Source organism: Peromyscus californicus, unplaced genomic scaffold, assembly GCF_007827085.1.
Source record: "Peromyscus californicus insignis strain IS unplaced genomic scaffold, ASM782708v3 Scaffold_17__1_contigs__length_78620276, whole genome shotgun sequence".
NCBI classification, from domain to species: Eukaryota; Metazoa; Chordata; class Mammalia; order Rodentia; family Cricetidae; genus Peromyscus; species Peromyscus californicus.
Genome location: NW_026294469.1, coordinates 28,628,263 through 28,651,180, shown reverse-complemented (window position 1 = coordinate 28,651,180; position 22,918 = coordinate 28,628,263). Strand labels below are relative to the sequence as shown.

Below are 22,918 nucleotides of genomic sequence, written 5' to 3'. Positions count from 1 at the left end.
CCTGGAGATGTAGAGATGTGAAGATCCTTGAGGTTTGTTAGTTGGCCAGTCTAGCTGAATCAGAGAGTTTCAAGTTCACTAAGAGACTTTGTCTCAGTTAATAAGGTAGAAAATGACTGATGAAGACACCAACATTGACCTCTGACCTCCACACTTACATACACATAGGTGCACTTGCATATACATGTGTACACATAAACACAAAAGGCAAATAAATATAAACAGGCTGCAGAGATTGGGCTCTAGGCAAGGGGATGGTTCCAATGGTGGGGATGAAAGCCATAAATGCTGAAAGCGAGCATAGCTAGTCCTCGAAGTGCCAAGTGTCCTATCTGGGTCTCCCTGAGAAAGCCAGGTGGCTGTTGACGGAGCTTCAGTGTCCCGGGTGTTCTGCACCCAACCAGGAAATCCTACTGGGACTCTTAGAAGATGCTGCCTATGCCCACCCTCTGCATCATCTTTCAATAATGCCATGTGCTCCACCCCTGGTTTTTACTTCAGAGATCACCAAGCTTGCCCCAAGGATGGGTGCAGGTAGTAGAAAGGTGGCCTCAGAGGGGTATTTAGCTGGGCTTTCAGGGCAAAGGGATCTTCAAACTCAGCTACACATTGGTATTGGTTTCTTGTTCTCAATGCTCAGCTCTCCACCACTGAGAGGCTGGGGGCGTGGGGTGAGTTGACTGACAGCTGACAGTCCTCCTGGACTTCCTGTGGTGCCTGGGCCCAGGCCTTGCTTCTCTACAGATGCCACAGCCAATAGCTGAGCTTGCAAGGCCCTCGGGCAGGAATCTATGGCTTGAAAGCTCTGCTGCTGGCCTGGCTTCTTAGAAGTAACTATACTGGTGCTCTTCCCAAGCAGTTCCTTCCCAGCTCCCCGAAACAGGTATTAGAGCTGGAGAGCTAAGAGCTCTCACTAGGTCTTACTTCCTCCATCTTCTGTAGAAAATTTCTTCTCAGAGAACATACACCAGCCAGGGAACTCTCAGCAAAAATAGGCAGAGAGATGGGGCTGGGAATGGCCTCCTTTGGCACCAGGGATTCAGAGAGGATTCCTCTGTAGATTGTGGAATCTCAGAAAGTCTTAGCAGAAGGCGGCAGCTTGCTGCTGCTTCTCAGTGATGTGACCACCTAGGGAAGCATTCTGGGAGAAAAGAACAGCCTTGCTAATGGGATGAGCCAGACATCTGAAAAAGAGATGGAGCAACTCGTGTGTGTGTGTGTGTGTGTGTGTGTGTGTGTGTGTGTGTGTGTGTGTGTGTGTGTAAGAGAGAGAGAGACCAAGCAAGCAAGAACATCCAACATATCTCTATAGCTCTGCCTATGTGTGAGAGAGAGAGCTTCTCTTCTTTTGGTTTTGCTGGTGTGAAATTATTTATTTTCTGTGTTTTCTTGGGGGTAGTTAACCTCCTTGGGTTAGAATTTTCCTTCTAGTACCTTCTGTGGGCCTGGGTTTGTGGATAGATATTAAATTTGACTTTGTCATGGAATATCTTGTTCATCATCTTGTCCATCTATGGTGATTGAAGTTTTTCTCCACTATAGTAGTCTGGGCTAGCATCCATGGTCTCTTGGAGTCTGTAAGACATCTTCTGTCCAGGTTCTTCTGGCTTTCAAAGTCTCCATTGAGAATTTGGGTGTAATTCTGATAGGTCTGCCTTTATGTTACTTGGCCTTTTCCCTTGCAGTTTTTAATATTCTTTCTTTGTTCTGTATGTTTAGTGTCTTATTATGTGGCAGAGAGGACTTTCTTTTCTGGTCCAATCTATCTGGTGTTCTGTAAGCTTCTTGTATCTTTATAGGCATGTCCTTCTTTAGGCTAGGAAGATTTTCTTCTATGATTTTTTTTGAAAATATTTTCTGAGCCTTTGGGCTGGAAATCTTCCCCTTCTTCTAGTCCTATTGTTCTTGGGTTTTGTCTTTTCATAGTGTTCCTAAGTTCCTAGATGTTTTGTGTCAAGAACTTTTTAGATTTAACATTTTCCACTTTGACCACGGTATCAATGTCTTCTGTTGTATTTTCTATGCCTGAGATTCTCTCTTCCATCTCTTTTTCTGTTGGTGATGCTTGTGTCTGTAGTTCCTGTTCACTTGCCTAGATTTTCCATCTCCAGGATTCCCTTGGTTTGAGTTGTCTTTACTGCTTCCGTTTCCATTTTCAGGTCTTGAACAGTTTTACTCATTTCCTTCACCTGTTTGTGTTTTCCTGGATTTCTTTAAGGGATTTATTCATTTCCTCTTTAAGAGCCTCTATCATCTTCATAAGATTGGATTTAAGGTCATTTTCTTGTGTTTCAGCTGTGTTGGAATATCCAGGGCTTCCTGTAGTAGGACAGCTTGGCTCTGGTGGTGCCATATTACCCTGGCTGTTGTTGATTGTGTTCTTATGCTGGCCTCTAGTCATCTGGGTTTGGGGTTAGTATAGGTTTAAGTGTCAATTTCTGAGTTTATCTTTGTTGGACGGATGGTTTTTTTTCCCCCTAGGTTTCTGTTTCCTCTCTGGTCTTCTGGCCTGGGTGGTCTGTGGCTCTGGTGACTAGCAAGTCCTCAGGTTCAGTAGAGTATCTCTGCTGGGGTTTTGGTGGCCTGTGTGGTCTCGGGGTTCTGGCTTGGTCTCTGGGGTTCCTAGTACCAGCATGGTCTCTGGTAGAGCAGGAGTTGGGAACTTCTGGGCAGGCTTTAAGGAGTGTTAGCAGGTGGTGGGAAATGTCTTGCTTGGGGTTCCTAGTACTGTTGTGGTCTCCAGTGGAACAGGATTACTCTGTTGGAGTTATGGGCTAGGAAATGGCAAAAACTGTGCCTTTAACTATAAGGCTCATAGCCTACACAAGGCCCTTCCTTATTTTAGTGAAGACCTAACATGGCTGAGGAACATCTGCAGGACCTGTTAGCCTTGCAGTTCCAAACACTCTCAGATGCTTGGCCTGGATCCTGGATGGGAAACCTGGGCTCTGAAGTATAGGATACAGACATCTGTATGAACATGGTGAGCTTTCTCAGAAGAAATGACTCCCCGCTCCCCACAGGTGGTTCTGCACCTCAGAGAAGACAGCTCACCCTCTTCTTCCTAGGAACAGATATCACTTCCCCAGGCTGAATAATGCTGCAGAGGCATCACCTCCACAGTAACAGGCTCCCTGGCTCTTAGGCTGTCTTTACCTCCCAGGGTTGGAGCCGTCCATGTGCTGGTTCTGCTACTGTAGAGTGAGGTCTATCTACAAGAATTAGCTGGCTGGTAGGAATGAACAGGAGCCAGGGTAGGCCCTTAGGGATTGGTCATATTTACCTCATTTTTACACATCCTGCTTGCTTGGCAGCTGTCTGGCATCTCTCCTGACTTCACTCTCTTTTTTCCCATCATCCTCAGTTTGGCTTTCCCACCTAACTTCCTGCCCAGCTACCAGCGCGTCAGCTTTTTATTAACCAATGAGAATAATACATATTCATAATATAGAAAAGGATTGTTCCAAAGCACGAAGCCCTGGGTTTGATCCCAGCTAGGTACGGCAGTGCATGCCTATAATCTCTCAGAAGGCAGAAGCTGGAGGACTGGAATATCGATTACTTCTTCAGCTACATGTGGAGTTTTATTCCAGGCTGGGCTATGTGAGACCCCTGTATAAAACAACAATAATGAAACAAAACAAAACCCAACAATGAAACTCTCAACAATCCGAGCATGATGGCTTGTTTGTAATTTCAACAGTTAGGAGTGTGAGTCAGGAAGAACCTCAACTTCAAGGCCATGGGCTACACAGTGAGTTCCAGGCCAGCCTAAGCTACTGCCATATGTCCTCTCCCAAAAGACTAAGGGATGCAAGGCTGACAGTCCCTCTCACATCCTCATTGAATTTGTTGAGGACCAGTGGACCAGATGGAGCTTGGATAGTGACTGCAGTTACAAGCTCCTTCAAAGGGTGGCCTTGAGCTCAGTGGTAGCATTGAATGGGACACTACAGTTAGAGCTGGTTAATAAGCCCCCTCCCTACCTCAGGAAGTGTATGGCCATTGGCTTGACTCATACATCCTTTCCTATTCTACTTAGAAGAGAGGATCTGTACTGTCTCACTTTATCATAAAACTTATAACACTAAATTGTTTTTTGTCACCAGGCTATTTTAAGTCCCCTGTTCTCATTGTGAGACAGCCTGAAGAGCACTGTGCTCCTTGGAACTCCCACAGAACAACCACAGGGATGCATCTTGTTGATGGCATCACGCTGTTCTGACAGAATGCACCAGGAGTGACTAACCGTGGGAAAGCTTGGAGAGACAAGGGTACCTCACAGAGCGGGGAAGGAATTCTATAAAGATGCAAGGGCTGTCACTTGTCATGAATGTGACAGAATGCCTCCTCTAATGGAAAAGATATCACTGCAGGTCCCAGTGGATGAATCATTGTGCAGCCCTGGGATTTCAAACCAGGATCATGTTGCTCGTGGCAGACAAGCATACGCTGTAAGAAAAGCCACTCCTAATGGGCAGAAGACCCTGGTAGACATAGTTCACTTGGCTATGGGAAAACACACTGATCATCTGTCTGACACTACCTGTTACGAAGCTGGGATCTGCAAATCTACCAAGTCACAAAGGAGGACAAGCTGAGAGTGCTCTATTGTATGGAATCAACTTTCATCAACAGACACCCAAGACCCTCAGGTCCCCTGTCACAGTGGCACAAGCATCCCTCCCCAGCAGGTACCTATATGACATTGGGGTCCCTAGGACAGGCTAAAGGAAGAAGAGATCCTAGTGTGGATAATGATGGACTGGTTTGGTGGCTGGGTGCCAGGCAATATGACACAGCAGTGCATTGCTTCTACATTCAGGAGTGGTCTTGTAAGACAGTCGATGGAGACAGAATTCTACCCTGTGGGTGGAACTGACAGTGATGCATGTGCACATCTATTTTGTGTCCAGAGGTGGGAACATAGAGACATCGGAGTAGAGGAACACATCTGGCTTATCAGATTAGGAGCCTGGAAGATCTGGGGCCCAGACATGTGGATGGACAGGTGAGAGTAGGCACAAAATGAAAATGTTTGCATCACATTTTGATGCCCACCAGGAAGCACCCTCCATGGAAGAGGCATAGAACAACCAAGCAGACAAAATGCCTCAGACAGATGAGCCAGGTGCATGATAGGTAACAGAGAAGGGGACCCATTGAAGATACCGGCAACATGGTCCCCACTTACCATACCATGACTGACCTCGCTACATGCTCAACTGGGATGTAACAACAGCCAACCCCAAGCTCATGTGATGATAGAAAATGTGTCCTCCTACCTACCCACCAATGTTGAAGTGAAGTCATTAGGCTAGGCTCTAATCCAGTGTGACTGGCATCTTTAGCAGAAGAGATTTGGGTACAAACATAACTAGAGGGAAAACAATGTAACACAGGAAGAAGACATCCTCTCCAAACCGATGAAAGAAGCCTTCACTAGCTCTCCCTTCAAGGCCCTCAGCGGAAACCAATACTGCTGACACTTTTGGTCTTGGGCTTCTAGCCTGAAGAAACAGGAGCTAGCTAGTTTCTGTTGAGTAGGTCTGGTACTTCATTACCATAGCCCAGCAAGCTCACACAGCCCCTGACATGGCATTATTCCTCAAGGCTACTTGGTGACACTTTCTGTCTTAGAAGGTTATGCTGGCTAGTTTTAAGTCAACTTGACACAAGCTAGAGTCATCAGAGAAGAGGGAGCCCCAACTGAGAAAAGTCCTCCATAAGATCCAGCTGTAAGGCATTTTCTTAATTAGTGATCAATGAGGAAGGGCCCAGCCCATTGTGGGTGGTGCCACCCCAGGGCTGGTCAACCTGGGTTCTTTAAGAAAGCAGGCTGAGCAAGTTACAGGGAGCAAGCCAGTAAGCAGCACCCCTCCATGGCCTCTGCATTAGCTTCTGCCTCTAGGTTCCTGCCATGCTTGAGTTCCTGCCCTCATTGCTTTTAATGATGAATTTTGTGTGGAGCTGTGAGTGAAATAATTCCTTTCTTCCCCAAGTTGCGTTTGGTCATGGGGTTTCATCACAGCAATAGTAATGCTAACTAAGGTCATGCCTTCATTCTTGTGGAGAAAGGTAATAGTTATTCAGAGTATGGGACCTGCCTTTCCTGATGAGAGGTTCCTCATCAGCACCACTATCCAGAAGCTTAGAGAACAACTAGTCCATAGATTCTCTCACGTGCATCTTACGTACACAGCTGTCGTCCTAGTCAGTGTACTACTGCTGGGAAGAGACACCATGACCAAGGCAACTCTTATGAAAGAAAGAATTTAATTGGAGGCTTGCTTACAATTTCAGAAGCTAATTCTGCTATCATCATGGCAGGGAGCACAGCAACATGCAGGCAGGTGCTGGAGCAGTAGCTGAGAGCCACATCCTAATCTGTAGGCAGAGAGAGTGCCTAGGCCTGGCATGGGCTTTTGAAATCCCAAAGCCCACCCTAGTCTCACACTTCCCCCAACAAGGCTATACCTACTCCATTAAGGCCACACCTACTAACCTTTCTAATCCTTTCAAATAGTGCCACTTCCTGGTGGCTAAGCATTCAAATATATGACCCATGAAGGCCATTCTTACTCAAACCACCAGTGCTTTCACAGGCCACTGACATGTGATCCATTAGATTCATCATACAAAAGCATCCACATTAGTGAGTCTCGGAGGCTTCTATAGGCACAGCTGAAGGATGGGTGTCATGCATTACAGGCATTAAATAAAAGATCTCAGTATGTCACTGAATCCTCAGTAGATGAACACACTATCAGAGAACCAGGAGTAGACTCAGGAGTGGCCCCATTTACCATTATTCCTATGCATGCACCACAGGACTGATTGTCTGTTTTCTACAGCTATTGTAACCATATTTGAGAAGGGTGAGGCTTTATCATCACCAGACAAACCACAAAGTTCTGCAGAAATGATAACTGAAAGTGAAAGGAATTGTAAGCGGATAGAGAAGAGGGAGATGGTAAGAATTAATTAATCTCTATTGCTGCCCTAACAGACATAATTGGTCCCGTGTGTGTGTGTGTGTGTGTGTGTGTGTGTGTGTGTGTGTGTGTGGTGTGTAAACATGGGAAAACCAGAGACACACCTTGGGTACTGTTTCTCAGACTGGATCTCTCACTGAAATCTAGGCCACCATTTTCTATGTGGGTGCTAGGGATCCAACTGGGGTTCTCTGATTGCATGCCAAGCACTTTACAGGTTGGGCTATCTCCCCAGCTTGTAATCAGTTCTGATTGCCTTCTAATGTTCACCCCAGCAACAGAAACCAACACAGCTATAGAGAAGTTGAATATGTATGAAGGAGTACAGTTGTGAGCATGAAGTTGGATGGTTGAAGGCATGAGGATCCATCACTCATTGTCCCTTCAAGAGACAGCCTGCTGTGAGGACTACAATTTACCGACAGTCTTCAACCTCTTTATTCACACTCAACCTCAGTGTTCATGCTAAGACCACTCGCTCCCCAAAGGTCTCCTAGCCAAAGACTGATGATGTTAGAAATTAGAAAGCCAGGTCATTTTCTAGCCAGTATGGACCTCTCTCGGGGCAGGCCCCGGCTGGAAACACCAGTAGGTTCTCAGAACGGCATTGCAGTCTTCGACTCGTCCTGAAGTCCTCTTTCCTTCTTTTCCCTTCCATGAACTAAAGGTTCTCCTTAACTAACTCCTGCCTCTTGACCGCTCCATCTTTCCCAGAAGTCATAGCCAACAAATCTCTGGCACCTCTAATGCCTTCTTGGCATCTGCTTCCCAGGGGTCTGACTCAACAGGTCAGCCTTCCATATTGGGATGAACAAGGACCCTGGAGCTTATATGGCTTGAAGGAGAGAAGTGAAACAGTCAGAAATGTGCTTCTAAACAAACAGGGACTGTGACTTTCCTATAGGTACACTGGAAAGAGATGAGCACCCCAAAAGAGAGCAGAGGAAAAGAGCGTGGAGCCCTCCCAGTCTCCTTTGCTGCCATCTCCCCATATCTAGACGTCTGAACAGTGAGCAATCTTGGGCTCAGCCCTTGAATACTTCAATTCTTCTTTAACGAGACTGCTAGTTAAAGAGTATTATGGACTTCTAGGACTTTTTTGTGGAGATGCTGAAGACTCAAATTTATATGACAGGTCATCAATATTATAAGATCTGTGCTTCAAAGGATACAATCGGGAAAGAAAAGACAAGCCACAGTATAGGAAGAAATGTTTGGGATTCCAGTATCAGCTAAGGACTTCCATCCAGAGTATTCAAGGAAACCTTTCTTCTCAATACTAGACAGACACACAACCCAAATGAGACAAACAGGCAAGTAATTTAAATAGCTATTTCCTCTAAAGTAGATATACAAGTGACCTTCAAGAAAAATGAAAAATGTTCAAAATCCTTGCTCACTGGGGAAAAGCAAACCAAAACCACAATAAGATTTCTACTTCCCATTCACTAGCTGGGATGTGTAGTAACGCCTGTTGATCACCAGAAGAAACCAGAGTGCTCAGCTATTGCTGACGAGACTGTGAATGGTTTAGCTGTTTAAAAAGTACTTTGGCTCTTCCTGAAATTATCAAAGTGTGCTATGACCCAACCTTCCTCTCCTAAGTACACCCAAGAGAACAAAACACACAGATTCACACAGCAACTTGTATGTAAACATTCCCAAGAGCTTTAATTGGAAATGACTTGAAGGTCCATGGAGTAATAAACAGATGAACTAAACACAGTAGAGTATTATTCCCCATAAAAAGGGATGGATTCTTGATGTTCGTGAGTGGACCTTAAGAACATTGTACACTGGATGACAGGCTGGCTAATATGTCTGCCTGGCATTTATGTGGGTACTGGGAATCTGAACTCCAGTCCTCACACTGTACAGCAAATTCTTCATCCACTGAGCCATCTCCCTAACCCCTACCATTGTCTTCTTATGGGTCAGACTCTAATTCCCCAGAACTTAATGCATTGAAGTTCTAATCTGCAGTGCCTCTGACTATGCCTGAATGTGACTTTAGAGGCCATCAGGGTGGCCACTACAGCTATCTGACTGGCCTTTAGGAGATACCAAGAGATACAAGGAAAACACAGGGGATGTGCACATGGAGAAAGACTATGGAAAGACATGGAAAAAAAGACTGTCATTAAAAATCAAGGACCGGGCTAGGGATAGCTCAGGGAGTAAAGGTACTTGATGCCAAACCTGATGACCTGAGTTGGATTCCTGGTCCCCACATGGTGGAAGGAGAGAACCAAGTTGTTCTCTGGCCTTCATAAGCACAAGTACATACACACACACACACACACACACACACACACACACACACACACACACAAATCAATAAATATAAAGGAAAAACAAGAAGGGATTGGAGTGTAGCTCAATGGTAGAGCGCTTGCCTAGCAAGCTCACAACCCCAGGTTCCTCCTCCAGCACCACCAGAAAAACAGCAACAAACCCGAGAACACATCCACTGGACATTCTAGCCTCCAAACTGTGAGGCTATCCACTGCTGTACCAGCCACCCAGTTTGTGCTATTTCATTGTGGCAATCTAAGCAAACCAACACTCCTACCCACACCCACCCCAGCCTTTCCTCTAATTCCCTAAGTATCAAAAGCTGGCCTTGAACTCCTGATCTTCCTGCCTCATCTCCCAAGTGCTGGGACTCTACTGTGGTCTCACCTCCACCTGTGCTGTATGTTGCACAACTCCAGGGGGGGACATCCAGGCTTCTCGGCCCCTTCCTCCCAGCCAACTTCCCTCTGCTGGGGCCACTCTGGCCCTGTGGAAGTTCCAGATAGGACTCCTGGTATGCCGTATGGCTTTGTCCCCATACTGAAACACTTCTCTCCCACACATCCGGTGGCTCACTTCCTCACCCTGCAGCTTGGTGTTCAAATGTTGTCACTCCCCAAGGGGACTTCCCCCAGTGACTCTATTTAAAATGATAAGGGCCATTTTCTATGCTGGGGAATGCTGTTTCATCCTTGTGTTTTTAATACTTCTCATCTCACACATAGAGTTGTTATGGATTTCGTTGCTTGTATATATGCTGTTTCCATCCCCATCTCCCCTCATGCTTCATACCCTATGACCCCCACACTCCCACTCCCACCCCCACCTCCTTACCTACCCCACTCATACCCCACTCACATCTGTCCCCACCCCCTGCTTGAAAGTCTGTCCCATGAAGACAGGAACTTGGCATCCTCTTGGCTACCTCCTCACACCTAGGGCAGTGCCTGGCCTTTGGTTGAAGTTCAATAAAGCTGACCTTTCATTAATAAAGGAAAAGGTAAAGAAACTGAGTTTCATCTGGGCTGTCTTTAAGACTGGGTGCTTCTTTTCTTGAAAAAAAAAAATAATCTCAGGACCAAATTTATGTGCCGTCTTTGGTAGACATGCCAGGGAATTTATGCCCAGATCAGCTGGTTTCACTTCCTCCATTGTCCGCTTTGTTTCTATTCCTTTTCCTGGGATGGTTTACATTTCTGCTAGCTATCTTACTGTTCTTAAATGTTATTGAACAATGTGGAAAGCATGTGGAGGTTTTCTGGTCTTCTATGGCTCTTTGCTCTCTGGCTGCCAGGGCGAGAGAAAGACACCGTACAAATCCCTAGCCCATCTTGTTAAGTGGACACAGATTTCTCTTGTGTCAGGAGTCCCTGGGGGAATTCTGAAGCTCTACAAATTGTCCCAGGGATCATTAGCTGCAGAGGAGGACCTCACGGTCACAGAAAAGTCATGGAAAAAACAGTGAGGAAGCAGCTGTGTCTCCTTAGCCTGTAATCTGGTGGGCCAAAGTTGAAGAGAGTGCTTTAAAATTTGCCTGCCCTGAAGGGCACGAGGAAGGTTTCTGGGTTAACTGCCCGGGTGCCAGCAAGTGCAGGAACAGGGCCGGCATTGTCCCACAGGCTGGGTCCCTAGAGAACAGCACTGCTCTTTTCTCCACGTGGAAGGTTCCAGAGGGCTGGAAGCAAAGCCACACTGAGCCACCTCACAGACATTAGTAATGTATCCCTCTGCTCCCTCAGAGGTCAGAACCTGGAGGCTGAAGCCGGGGTACTCCGGGACTACAGCTTCCTGTGCCCACAGGCAGTGCTCCAGACTGCCAAGGGGAGTGTGAAGTCAAGCTGGCTGAGGAACAGAGGCTGGAGTCGCTTCTCGAGGCCAGGAGGAGGTCTCTAACTCCAAGCAGCCTCTCCACGAAGAACTTGGCTAGTCTTTTCACGAACTCAGTTCAGCCTCAAGGCCGGGTGAGCATCCAGGTGAGGAATCCTGTGTTTTTCCATCACACTTTCTTGGCCTCTGACTCAAGATGGCCTCAGATGACATCACTTTCCTACCTTCTGCTGCTTCTTTGTCTTATGTTGGCCGGCACTTAGCTTGGCTCCTGAAGACTGGTTGAGTCTGGAAAAAAGATCAAGGGTCTGCAAGGGAGAAATCTGAGCTTCGAGCCTCAGCTCTCTCCACGTCACAGTGTGTCAGGATCAGCTAAGTAGCGGTTCCCACACTGCACCTCTGCTGAAGGTTACCTGTTAAAAAGGAAGCTGCTGGGGCTGCAGGGTGGAGCCTGGTTGGTTTCACATGCGGCTTGGTTTCACATCCTTCACGTCTTATTCGTTTCTATTCCTTTTCTCCATTTCTGTTGTCTATCACAAGTTTTGAAATGCTATGAAGCAATGCTAAAAAGCATGTCTGGGCATTCTGTCCTTCTATGGCTGTTTGCTCTCTGGCTGCTGTGGGGGTGAGAGAAGCATGCAGGAAGCTGTAAGCATGACATGCACACCTATGATCCCAACACTTGAGAGGCTAGATCAGAAGTAGGATAGGACCAGAAATTCAAGGTCATCCTCAGCTACATATCAAATGTGAAGCTACTCTGGGATAGAGACCATTGTTTCAAAAAGAAAGACAGACAGAAAGAAAGAAAGAAAGAAGGAAGGAAGGAAGGAAGGAAGGAAGGAAGGAAGGAAGGAAGGAAGGAAAGAAAGAAAGAAAGAAAGAAAGAAAGAAAGAAAGAAAGAAAGAAAGAAGAAAGGAAAAGAAAAGAAAAGAAAAGAAAAGAATGAATGAATGAATTAAATAAGGCTGCCCACCCTCTAGAGCTGTTTGTTTAGTGGGCCTGGGTAAGCAGCACAAGGACCCTGCATCTTTAACAACTACCGTGGGTGCCTGGATAGAGGCAGGCAAAGATGACACTGTGTGAAATTAGTCTATAGACCTGGCTAACAATACTGATGGTCCCGGACTCTGTGGGATGGAGTGAAAGCAAGATGTAATCAAGCTTCAAATTATAATCTTCTCCTGGGTAGTAAGACGTAATGTGTTACTCACCCCAGCCCGCCCCACCCCACCCCAAGACATGGCTTCTCTGTGTAACAGCCCTGGCTGTCCTAGAACTCACTTTGTAGACCAGGCTGGCCTTGATTGAACTCACAGAGATCCCCCAGCCTCTGCCTCTCCAGTGCTGGGATTAAAGGCGCACACCACCATGCCTGGCTCACAGTGTGTTACTCTTGCACAGCAGAAGTGAGCCACGGCTCTCAGCCAGCCACTTGAGGTCAACAAACACCATGACCTGCAATGTGTTGCCATGCTAGGGTGCTCAGTAGCTTAGGTGTAAAAACACATTTTTTGACTAATAATCTTTAACTTACAATGGGATTCTGAGGCTGTGCCCTATTGTAAATTGAGGTGCCCCAGGACAGGAGTTTGGGTCTCGACCCATGCTTACCGATCCAGAATGCACAGCCCTGAGTATGCTATATTTCACAGAGAACTCTGGCACATAGATAACTGAACTCTACTGCTACAGAAATTACTTTGTTCAGAAAAAACATCCAGCTCAACTTTTGATGTTGATGTCTCCTTCTTGGGCTCTTACCACCACCTGAACATCCATACACGTACCTAACACAGAAACCTTGGGGGGACCCTCCTTGTATAGGGCGCAGGAAGAGGCTAGGTGGATAATGCGCTCACTGTACATTACCGAGCTGAACTGATGAGCTCCAGGATCAGTAAACAAAGTGGAGAGTGATTCAGGAAGACACGACCTCAATCTCCAGCCTAGCCTCTATACACATGTATACTCACTCACATGTGAATATATACATGAATACCCAACATACACAAACACTTCCACAAAACAAAATACCTCATGGTGGCCCAGCTCTAAGAAAGGCCCACAGCTGCCATTAGTATTTTTTTTTTTATCTTAACCATTCTGACAGGGATAAGATGGAATCTCTGAGTCATTTTGAATTGCATTTCCCTGATGGCTAAGGATGTTGAACAATTCTTTAAGTGTATCTCAGTCATTTGAGATTCTTCTGTTGAGAATTCTCTGTTTAGATACATTTTTAATTGAATTATTTGGGCTTTTTTGGTATCAAGTTTCTTGAGTTCTTTAGATATTTTGGATAGAGCCCTCTGTCAGATGTGGGGCTAGTGAAGATATTTTCCCAGTTTGTAGGCTCCCGTTTTGTCCTATTGACAGGGTCCTTTGCCTTACAGAAGCTTTTCAGTTTCATGAGATCCCATGCTGGAGAAGATGTGAGCAAGGGGAACACTCCTCCACTGCTGGTTGGAGTGCAAACTTGTACAGCCACTTTGGAAATCAATATGGCAGTTTCTTAGAAAATTGGGAATCAATCTACCACAAGACCACCACCACCCCAAATCAACCACTCTTGGGCATATACCCAAAGGATGCTCAACCATTCCACAAGAACACTTGCTCAACTCTGTTCACAGAAGGGTTATTTGAAATAGCCAGAACCTGGAAACAACCTAGATGCCCCTCAACTGAAGGGTGGATAAAGAAAATGCAGTACATTTACACAATGGAATATTATTCAGCTGTTAAAAACAATGACATCAGGAAATTTGAGGACAAATGGATAGCACTAAAAAAAAAAATCATCCCAAGTGAGGTAACCCAGACCCAGAAAGACAAACATGGTATGTACTCACTCATAAGTAGATGTTAGCTATAAAGTAAAGGATAAACATGTTACAATCCACAGCCCCAGAAAGGCTAGGTAACAAGGAGGGCCCAAAGGGGAATGCATGGATTTCCCTGGGAAGGGGAAATAGAAGAGATCTCCTTGGTAGACTGGGGTGAGTGGAATGGGAACATGAGGAATCGGCTTGGGGGTGGATGAAGGGGGAGAGTCTTGATATTGGGGGCATTTGGGGGTCAGGTAGAAACCTGGTGCAAGGGGAAAATCTCACAAATCTACAAGGACGACCCCCTGCTAAGACTCATAGCAATACTGGAGAGGATGCCTAAACTGGCCATCTCCTCCAATCAGATCGGTGACTACCCCAAGTGTCATCAGAGAGCCTTCATCCAGTAACTGATGGAAACAGATGCAGAGACCCACAGCAAGCGCTGGACCAAGCTTGGAGAATCCTGTTGAAGAGAGGGAGGAAGAATTGTACAAGCCAGGGAGCGGGGGTGGGGGGGTCAAGGACATCACAAGGGAACTCACAGAAACAACCTGGTCTCACAGGAGCTCACAGAGTCTGAACCAACAGCTAGGAAGCCTGCATAAGACCAGCCCAGACCCTCATGTATGCGTGACAGTTGTGTAGCTTAGTCTACTGGTGGGACTCCTAGCAGTGGGAGCATGTGCTGTCCCTAATCTTTGGCTGGCTTTTAGGAACCTGTTCCTTATACTGGATTGACTTACCAAGCCTTAATACGAGGGGAGGAGCTTAGTCCTACCTCAACTTGATATGCCATGCTTTGTTGACATCCATAAGAGGCCTGCCCGTTATGAAAAGAAACAGAGGAGTGGATTTGAGAGAGGGACAGAAAGGAGGTGGGGGAGGGAATGGGAGGAGAGGAGGGAGGGGAAACTGCGGTTGAGGTGTAAAATAAATGAATAGATTTAATTAAAAAGAGAGAAGGAAGGAAGGAAGGGAGAGAGAGAGAGAGAGAGAGAGAGAGAGAGAGAGAGAGAAGAAAGAAAGAAAGAAAGAAAGAAAGAAAGAAAGAAAGAAAGAAAGAAAGAAAAGAAAGAAAGAAAGAAAGAAAGAAAAGAAAGGCCCACAGCAATGGAAAGTGCATTCCTCATCACTTTGCAGAACTCTCCTCTTCTTTCCTCCACTCAGGGAAGAACCCCAGGTGAAAGTGGCCAGCTGGAGCCCCTCCCAGCTACCCTCCCCCGCCCCCCAGCTACTCTTCCCCGAAGCTGGGGGTCGATCTGCTCTGAGTTAGTCCGGAAGAACCAAGGCATTGGCGGCAGCTGAATATTCGAGTCATCCAGGAGCCACTGTGGTGGGCATGCATCCTGTGCAGCAACATCCTGTCACCAGATGGGCTCCTCCTTGCCAGGTGCCACACTCTGCAGCTGCCTAGGAGAGCGCACTCTGCCAGAGGAGCTGTCTGCACCAGGAGCAGTGATGGAAGCCGCAGGAGCGAGCTCTAGATTAGACGGCATGCGGACAAGCCCACAGGCAAATTATGGCCCATTCAAGTGCAGGATCTGTGGTCACACTTGCCTGTGGCATATCCCACAACTAACACGAGTCAGAGCAGCCTGCCAGACAGCAAGCAGTCTTGCCTTTGAGTACTAGGCTCAGCTGAAATGTGCCTTCTTCTCCAGCACATTTATTCAGCTCACTGTTAGCAAACACTCTTCTTCGGGGCCTTCTCTGTAGCCTAGCTACATGCTCAGATATTGGTCCCTTACTTCCCAGCACCCTTAGCACTCTCCCTACTTCCTCCTCTCCATTGGCACTCTCAAGCAGGTTCTACCCTTCCTATGCCCTGGCTCCTGGTGACACCTGCTCACCGCCCTGTTCCCCGCCCCTCTGGTCTTCCCAATAGGTGCTTTGGAAGCCATGAAAATGACCCCTGCATGCTTTGTGTTTTTCCCTCAGCCCCTGGTCCGGCAGAGAGCCCTGAGACGACACAGCAGAATGACTGGCTTCAGCACCCTCGGGTATCCTCAGATAAAGGACTCTGAGATGTTGGCATGGAGGACGAGGGCTCTTCCATTTCACCTCCTGGCAGAAGTGTGAACAGATCAAATACCAGCACGGTTTCATCACCAATGAATACGCAGGAGGGTGTCCTCAAGTTGGGAGCAGTGGTTCTAGACCGTGAGCCTACTTTACCCTCGTGGGGGATGGGGAGCAGCCATGAAAACAGATGGCAGATGTGGGGCTCACTCCTGTAATCCCAACACTCCAGAGGCTGAGGGAGGAGGATATTTGTGAGTTCAAGGCCAGCCTGGGTTATGTAGCAAGATCTTTTTTTTTAATTTTTTATTGTTATTTTAGCTGAAACTGGTGACATAAGCTTGTGAGCTCAACACTTGAGAGGCAGAGGCAGGGGCATCACTGCAAGCTCCAGACAAGCTTGGACTACACAATGACACTCTGTCTCAAATAAACAAAATGGTATGTGTCCAGGGGTCAGGGTGGGGTCATGGTGAATGAAACACACCTATAAATTCTGTTAGAAAGCTGAGTCAGAGGATCGTAAGTTCAAGGACAATTTGAACTATGTATGGAGACCCTGTCTCCAAAACAGTAACAAAACCCAAACAATAAACAACAGGACCAGAGATCACTGGACCCAGAACTACAGATCCCACAGAGAACCACTAGGTCTAGAATTGGATTCACTAAGCTTCTTACCGGTGGTGGCTGGGTGCTCACACTGCTGGTCTTGGAACCCCACTTTGAGAAACCTGTCTCTAGCTTGCAAGGGTGAGGTCTACTTAAACCCCCAAATTCTATCACTTTGAGGGTCTTCGGAAAGAAAGGTGGCTGGCCGTCTCCACGCTCCCTTCACTATTCAAGTGGGTCACTCAGCTTTCAACTTCAGAGCCCTTTTGTGGCACAGATGCTCATGGCTGTGTTGAGGGTGCCCCCTAGTGGTCCACCTGAAAAACGAACCTGCTCTTTAAGGTATTTTTGCCTTTATCCTTAACAAGGTAAGCCAACCTTCAAACTGTATCAAACAAACCAGGGAACTGGAGGTGATCATCATTGGCAAAGATCCAGTCCAGGTGCAGAGGAGGGGCTAGGGCCCCATTTGATGTGTGCTGGGTCAAATAGGTGGCCTACTGATGATACCATGGCTTTGGAATCTTTGTCCAAACGAGAAGGCTTTAAGACTTACCATGTTTCTTCATTCAAATTTTATAGGTGTTAAAATCAAGACAAGGCTTGTGAGGTGGTTCAGTGGGTAAAAGCCCTTGCCACCAAGCTTGACAACCTGAGTTCAATCCCTGGGACCCACGTAGTGGAAGGAGAGAACTGACTCCCACAAGTTGTCCTCTGACCTCTACACATATGCTGTGGGTTGTACAAGCCCCACCCCACCCCCCAAATTAAATAAATGTAATTTAAAAATCAAGATGGATTCTAAGATCAACTTAAGAAGTAGGAATGAGCGCTAACCTGTACAAGATGTTCCCCGTGAGCTGTGCGTTGTGCTCAGCACTGGACATACATTATGTCCTCTCATAGGCCCATCCGGGGAGATGTGCAGAAATTGCTCTGCTAGAGTCCAGCTTAAAGACCCCAAGCTTAAGAAGCTTGCCTAAGATTGCCCAAAAAACGACTGGCAGAGAAGAGAGGGAGAAGAAAGGAGAGGAGATGAGGGGAAGGGAGGTGAAGGGTAGAAGCATGTGCATTTGCTATAATTTGTTACTGTTATAACACTAACAAATCATAATGAATAATTATGAATAATGAATAATTATATTATTATTACTTGTCATAATTATTCATCACAGTCAACAGATAAAAGCAACCCAAGCACCCATTGCTGGATGACTGGCTAAATAAGAGCTAGTGTTGTATACAGTGGAGTATAAATAAGACCTAGTGTTGCATACAGTGGAGTATGACTCAGCCTTAAGAAGGAAGGAAGTTTGCCAGGTGGTGGTGGTGCACGCCTTTAATCCCAGCACTCGGGAGGCAGAGACAGTCGGATCTCTGTGAGTTCGAGGCCAGCCTGGTCTCCAAAGCGAGTTCCAGGAAAGGCGCAAAGCTACACAGAGAAACCTTGTCTCAGAAAAAAAAAAAAGAAAAGAAAAGAAAGAAAAGAAAATTGAAAAAAAAAAAGGAAAGAAATTCTGCCACATGCTTCCATATGGGTGAACCTTGAGGACATCATGTTAAAAGGAATAAGCCAGACACAGAAGGATAAATACTACTTGGTTCCACTTTCCTAACTACCCAGAGGGATCAAAGGGGAATGGTGGCTGCCTGGGGCTAAGGGGTTAGGTGGATTGAGCAGTTACTGTCGGCAGGTAGGGAGTTTCAGTCAGCAACGAAGAAAGACTTGTAGAGATGGAGGATGATGATGGCTGCATAATTACGTGAATGCACATTTAAAAACAGTTAAACTGTAGACTTTGTTATGGCTATTTCACCATAACCAAATCCATCCATCTACCAATGAGGTTCCCCCAGATCCTTCAGCCTCATTCTAGTGTGCACAATTGAAGGGGCCCCACTGAGAGTGGGGCTTTAAAGATTCAGGGTCCCCCTGAAGGACTACAGGCTGTACAATCTAACCTTCTAATTTCAAGGACTCTAAGACACACAGGTGCACCCAGTGGGAGGAAAAGGGGAACACCCAGCCATTGGCCAACTGCCCCTCCCCATGAGACAGTACCACGTCCTGTTCCTGTTGGGAATAGCATCTCCCAGATCTCCACTAGCTCATTCGCTGGCACAAGAAGTCCTGACACTGTGCCCTGGGGGTGGCAGGGAGCGAAGGGGGTGTAGTGAAGAGCCAGCGCCTAGTCTATGCCTGCCTTGCCTGGCAGCCTCCTCCAACAGTCCTTGGGAGAAGAAGCCATTGTGACCACAGAGGGCAACATTTGAAACATCTCTAATTAAGGAGAGAGACAGAATGGGTCTTCTAGGATGAGAACACACAAGGCAGGAATAAATTACATTTCCATGTTCCTCCCGCTTTACTCCCAAGCCAAACAGACGTTACTTTTATCAAATACTTTGTATGCTGTGACATGCTTTGCCAACTTTCTATTATTAGACAAATCAGGGAAAATCTGAGTTTGATGTCTCTTGGAGTCACCCTGCCCTCCCAGTTTTGCCTGGCTGCGGGAGGGAGGGTGTGTGATGATTTTGGAGGTGACCTTGACCTATCACTAGGAGTCACAGGGAAATGGTAGCCACTAAGGACTCAACTTTGGTGCCAAAACTTCCTAGAAATGGGCTCTTCCCTCCTTTGAAATGGTATCAGGCGCGGCATCACCCCAGATGCCACAGCTGTGGGACAGGAAAAAGCAGGCATTCGAGAATATTTACAACAGTGTCCTCACCCCCACTTCCTGTGAGGGAGGGCTTAGTCTCTGCCAGCTAAATTCTGGTACATTTCTGCAGAATATAGAAACTCGGGAAGGGAGTTTTGAAAGATGCCACTCCGTGGGTGGGATGGCTTGGCAGGGCCACCTAAGGAGCGCTCTCTTCTGAAGGAAGCAGACGAGGTCAGAAGGCCAGAGGGAGGAGAAAGGAGACAAAGCCAGGGGGTGCTCAATTACGGGGTGGTGGGAATTCCGGAGACAGACTCAGGAGGCGGGGTAGATAGCAGACTGTCATTAGGAGGGTTTGCGAAAGAGACGGGCAAAGAGGATTTTTCAGAAATGCCATTGGTGTTATGAATGGAATCCACCCCCCCCCCCACCCCCCCCCCCGGCCCTTTGGTATTTTAAAGAGATTTCAGTAAAGATATAAATTAACTTAAAAACTATGCTTTGCATGGGGAGGGGCTGGTGTTTACTCAAGTCATCCCCGACTACCGGGAGGCTGGAACTGAATAGGAAGGAGTCCCCCTTACCCCCATTTCTCCCTGAACCTCAGCCTGTGCTTTGTATATTTTTAAACTGGTGTCTTGGACCGGGGATGGACCCCCAAGTGTTTTTCCGGTTTCTTTTGACTAAGTAATAGTCATTCTGATGTTGTTGTTTAGTCGTTGGTTTGAGAGAGGGTCTCACTGTATAGCCCAGGTTGGCCTTGACTCCACTATCCTGCTTCAATCTGGCAAGTGCTGGCTCATCACACCTGCCCGGAGAGGGTTTTGTTTTGTTTGTTTGTTTGCGCCAGTATTGAAAATTGAGATGTTGTGTTTTAAAAGCCCATGCTTCCTTTTCTGTTTCTTGTACTGACAACCGGCGGCACCAGGTCCTCCTGCCCACCAGGTCAACACCTAACCCAGCATCTATGACCCCCACACGTGCAGTGGCACGCACACCTGGCTGCATCTGGATTGACATCACCCACCATCTGGTCAGGGCAGACTAAAGACGTCAGACCTGTGTTCCTTCTGGCTGGCAGCAACAAGAAAAGCAGAACAACTGAGAACGAAATCTTCCTGAAAGCATCAGAGGTTATGAAGAGCCACCAGAAAAGGATCTGGGGGATGATGGCACTCAGGGCAGCCAGTTCGGTAGATGGGACATCTACTCCTTCTGGAAAAGACAACTCAGGAAATGAGAAATCAGACGGCAGCTCAACAGCTCAGCATGCCTCCGCGGAGAAAAGCTGGAATACGGTGCCTACCAAATGAGCGAGTGCCTGTAACCTCCAGTCTTGGGCCAGGACCCCCATAGGATGGAACCTTAGGACTGGATGGATTGGAAGCAGATGGGGTTTTGCAAAGCCTCAGCCAACATTCAATTAACTTAATTCATCAAATTAGAATGAGGTGATCCCAGACTGCTATGGCTCCCAGGTGCCTTGCAGAAGCAATGTAAATACTCTCCAGAGAAATATAATAACATCCCATAACATCCAAATAAGCCTCTCATTACTTCTACTAACAATTTTCACATACAACCTCAGCATACATAAAAATAACCAAGGACACATGGAAATAAGACAATATGGAAGTGATTCAGCAGAAACAACTATAATAAAAAAGAAGTCCCAGAGAACTACAGTAATTTGGAGTTAGCAGAAAAGACTTGAGAATAACTATGGTTGGGTTAGTGACACGGCTCAATGGGTAAGGATGCTTCCCACCAAGCCATGATAACTTGGGACCCACGTGGCGTAAGGAGATAACTGACTCCCAAAAGTTGTCCTCTAACTTCCATGTGTGCTTAGCATGTGCCCATGCATACACATAAATACTCATAAAATAAGTAAATGTAAAGAATTTCATATTATGTGTACTAAATGAGATAAAATACATGATAAGAAACAGAGAACTGAAAACCTATAAAAAGATGATAATTTGATAAACTAGCCAAACACTACAAACCTTTAGCTGGGTGTGGTGGCAGAGGTAGATGGGTCTTTGTGATGGTGAGGTCGGCCTGGTCTACACAGCAAGTTCCGTGCCAACAAGGGCTACATAAAGAGACCCTCTCTCAAAAACAACAAACAACAACAACAAAACGAAGTGGTTGGATGTAGGAGCTTGACAGGCAAGCCACAGCTGGAGGGAGGGAGGTGTAGGTCCAAAGAAAACATCAGGATAGACACAGAGTAACAACATGATGGGAAACTGCTACCGAGCAAATAAGACGTGTGAAAGATGAAAGTTGAGATTTCCGAAGGAAGTAAGAGAGAAGAGGGGAGCAGCAACAGTTGAAAAGAAAATGGTTGAGACCCTGCCAACAGTGACTTAAGGCATCAAGTGACACATTCTAAAAGCCCAGAGAGCCAGAGGCAGGGCACATTTTTTTTTTTTAAAGCCACATTCAAGTCCATTACAGTAAAATAGATAAAAGGAAACATAAATTGAAAAGAAGTCACAGATAGCCACCACCGCTTTAACAGACAGAAACAAGGAAAAGTGGAAATGAATGAAACCTAAACAACTCAGGGGACAAAAGAAACTAGCTGTCAACCTCGAAGTCTACACCCAGTGAAAATGACTGTAGCCAGAAGATTCTTGGTCCTGCCCAGTCCCACAGCTGCCATTATTATAATAATCACATAGAGGCTTAATATTACTTACAAACTGTTTGGCCTATAGCTCAGGCTTATCGTTAACTAGCTCTTACAACTTAATTCAACCCATTTCTATTCATCTATGTTTTGCCACGTGGCTTTGTGGCATTACCTGTGTTCTATTATAGCTAAAAGTGGATGCCCAATGTTGCAGAGAAACACTGGGTGACTGTCCAGGTAGCCAGCTCTCTCTGTCTTTTCTTGCATTTTTTCAGAAGTTGCTTGCCTGCATTTCCTGTTTACTCAGGTAATTTTATTTTGCTTCTCAGGTCTTTGATGGGGTTGAAGACTAGATAGTTACAGTTAAGATCATTTCGTATCTTAGCTAAGAGCAGTATTAGGTACTAGATTTAAATTCTTCAGGATGGGACAGCTTTTGAAGTAATCTCTGTAATTTGTCATTTACCTATGATCTGGACATGTAGTATGTCTTACTTGACACTGTTCTTGTTGATTGTAGTTCCATTTTTTGTTTATGTTATTACCCTTTCTTTCTCCTAGACAATACTTGATAATTGTTCTTATTGTATATAGTTTTGTGTTAGGTTTAGAACCTTATTTAGACAAAAGGGAAAGTATACTGGGAATTCGCTCCACCCATGACCTTGGACTATCTGCCCTGATAGAGGTGGTCCTTCTTGCCTGCCTACGTGACCTCTTAAAAGGGAAGGGGTGGGGGGTCACGAGCTTTCTCTTAGACATAGAAGGCTTCCTTGCGAGAATGGTTTGGCAACCTGGCCTGGAGCTTTCTCCATCTTTCCCTGGGAGACCAGGCAACAATTTCACTTTACTTTGTATCAGTGAGTCTGTTTTCCCCATAGAACCCCTTAATAAATTGATATATATATAGAGAGAGAGACCACTGAGGCTCTCGTTACAAATAACCTCTAATATTTAAAAAGAAATGAATAGGCAAGGCAGTGGTGGCATACGCCCTTAATCCCAGCACTCAGTAGGCAGAGGCA

The 22,918-nt window shown here is 46.2% G+C and overlaps 1 protein-coding gene and 1 long non-coding RNA gene across 5 annotated transcripts in view; one reads left to right on the top strand and one right to left on the bottom strand.

Moving 5' to 3' along the window:
* Positions 1-22,918, bottom strand: part of Arhgap26 (Rho GTPase activating protein 26) — a 729,500-nt gene that overhangs the window by 440,093 nt on the left and 266,489 nt on the right. The window lies entirely within an intron of this gene.
* Positions 10,187-17,376, top strand: LOC128112760 (uncharacterized). Its single transcript, XR_008219149.1, has 2 exons — positions 10,187-11,263; positions 15,891-17,376. It is a non-coding gene; the product is annotated as an uncharacterized LOC128112760 (long non-coding RNA).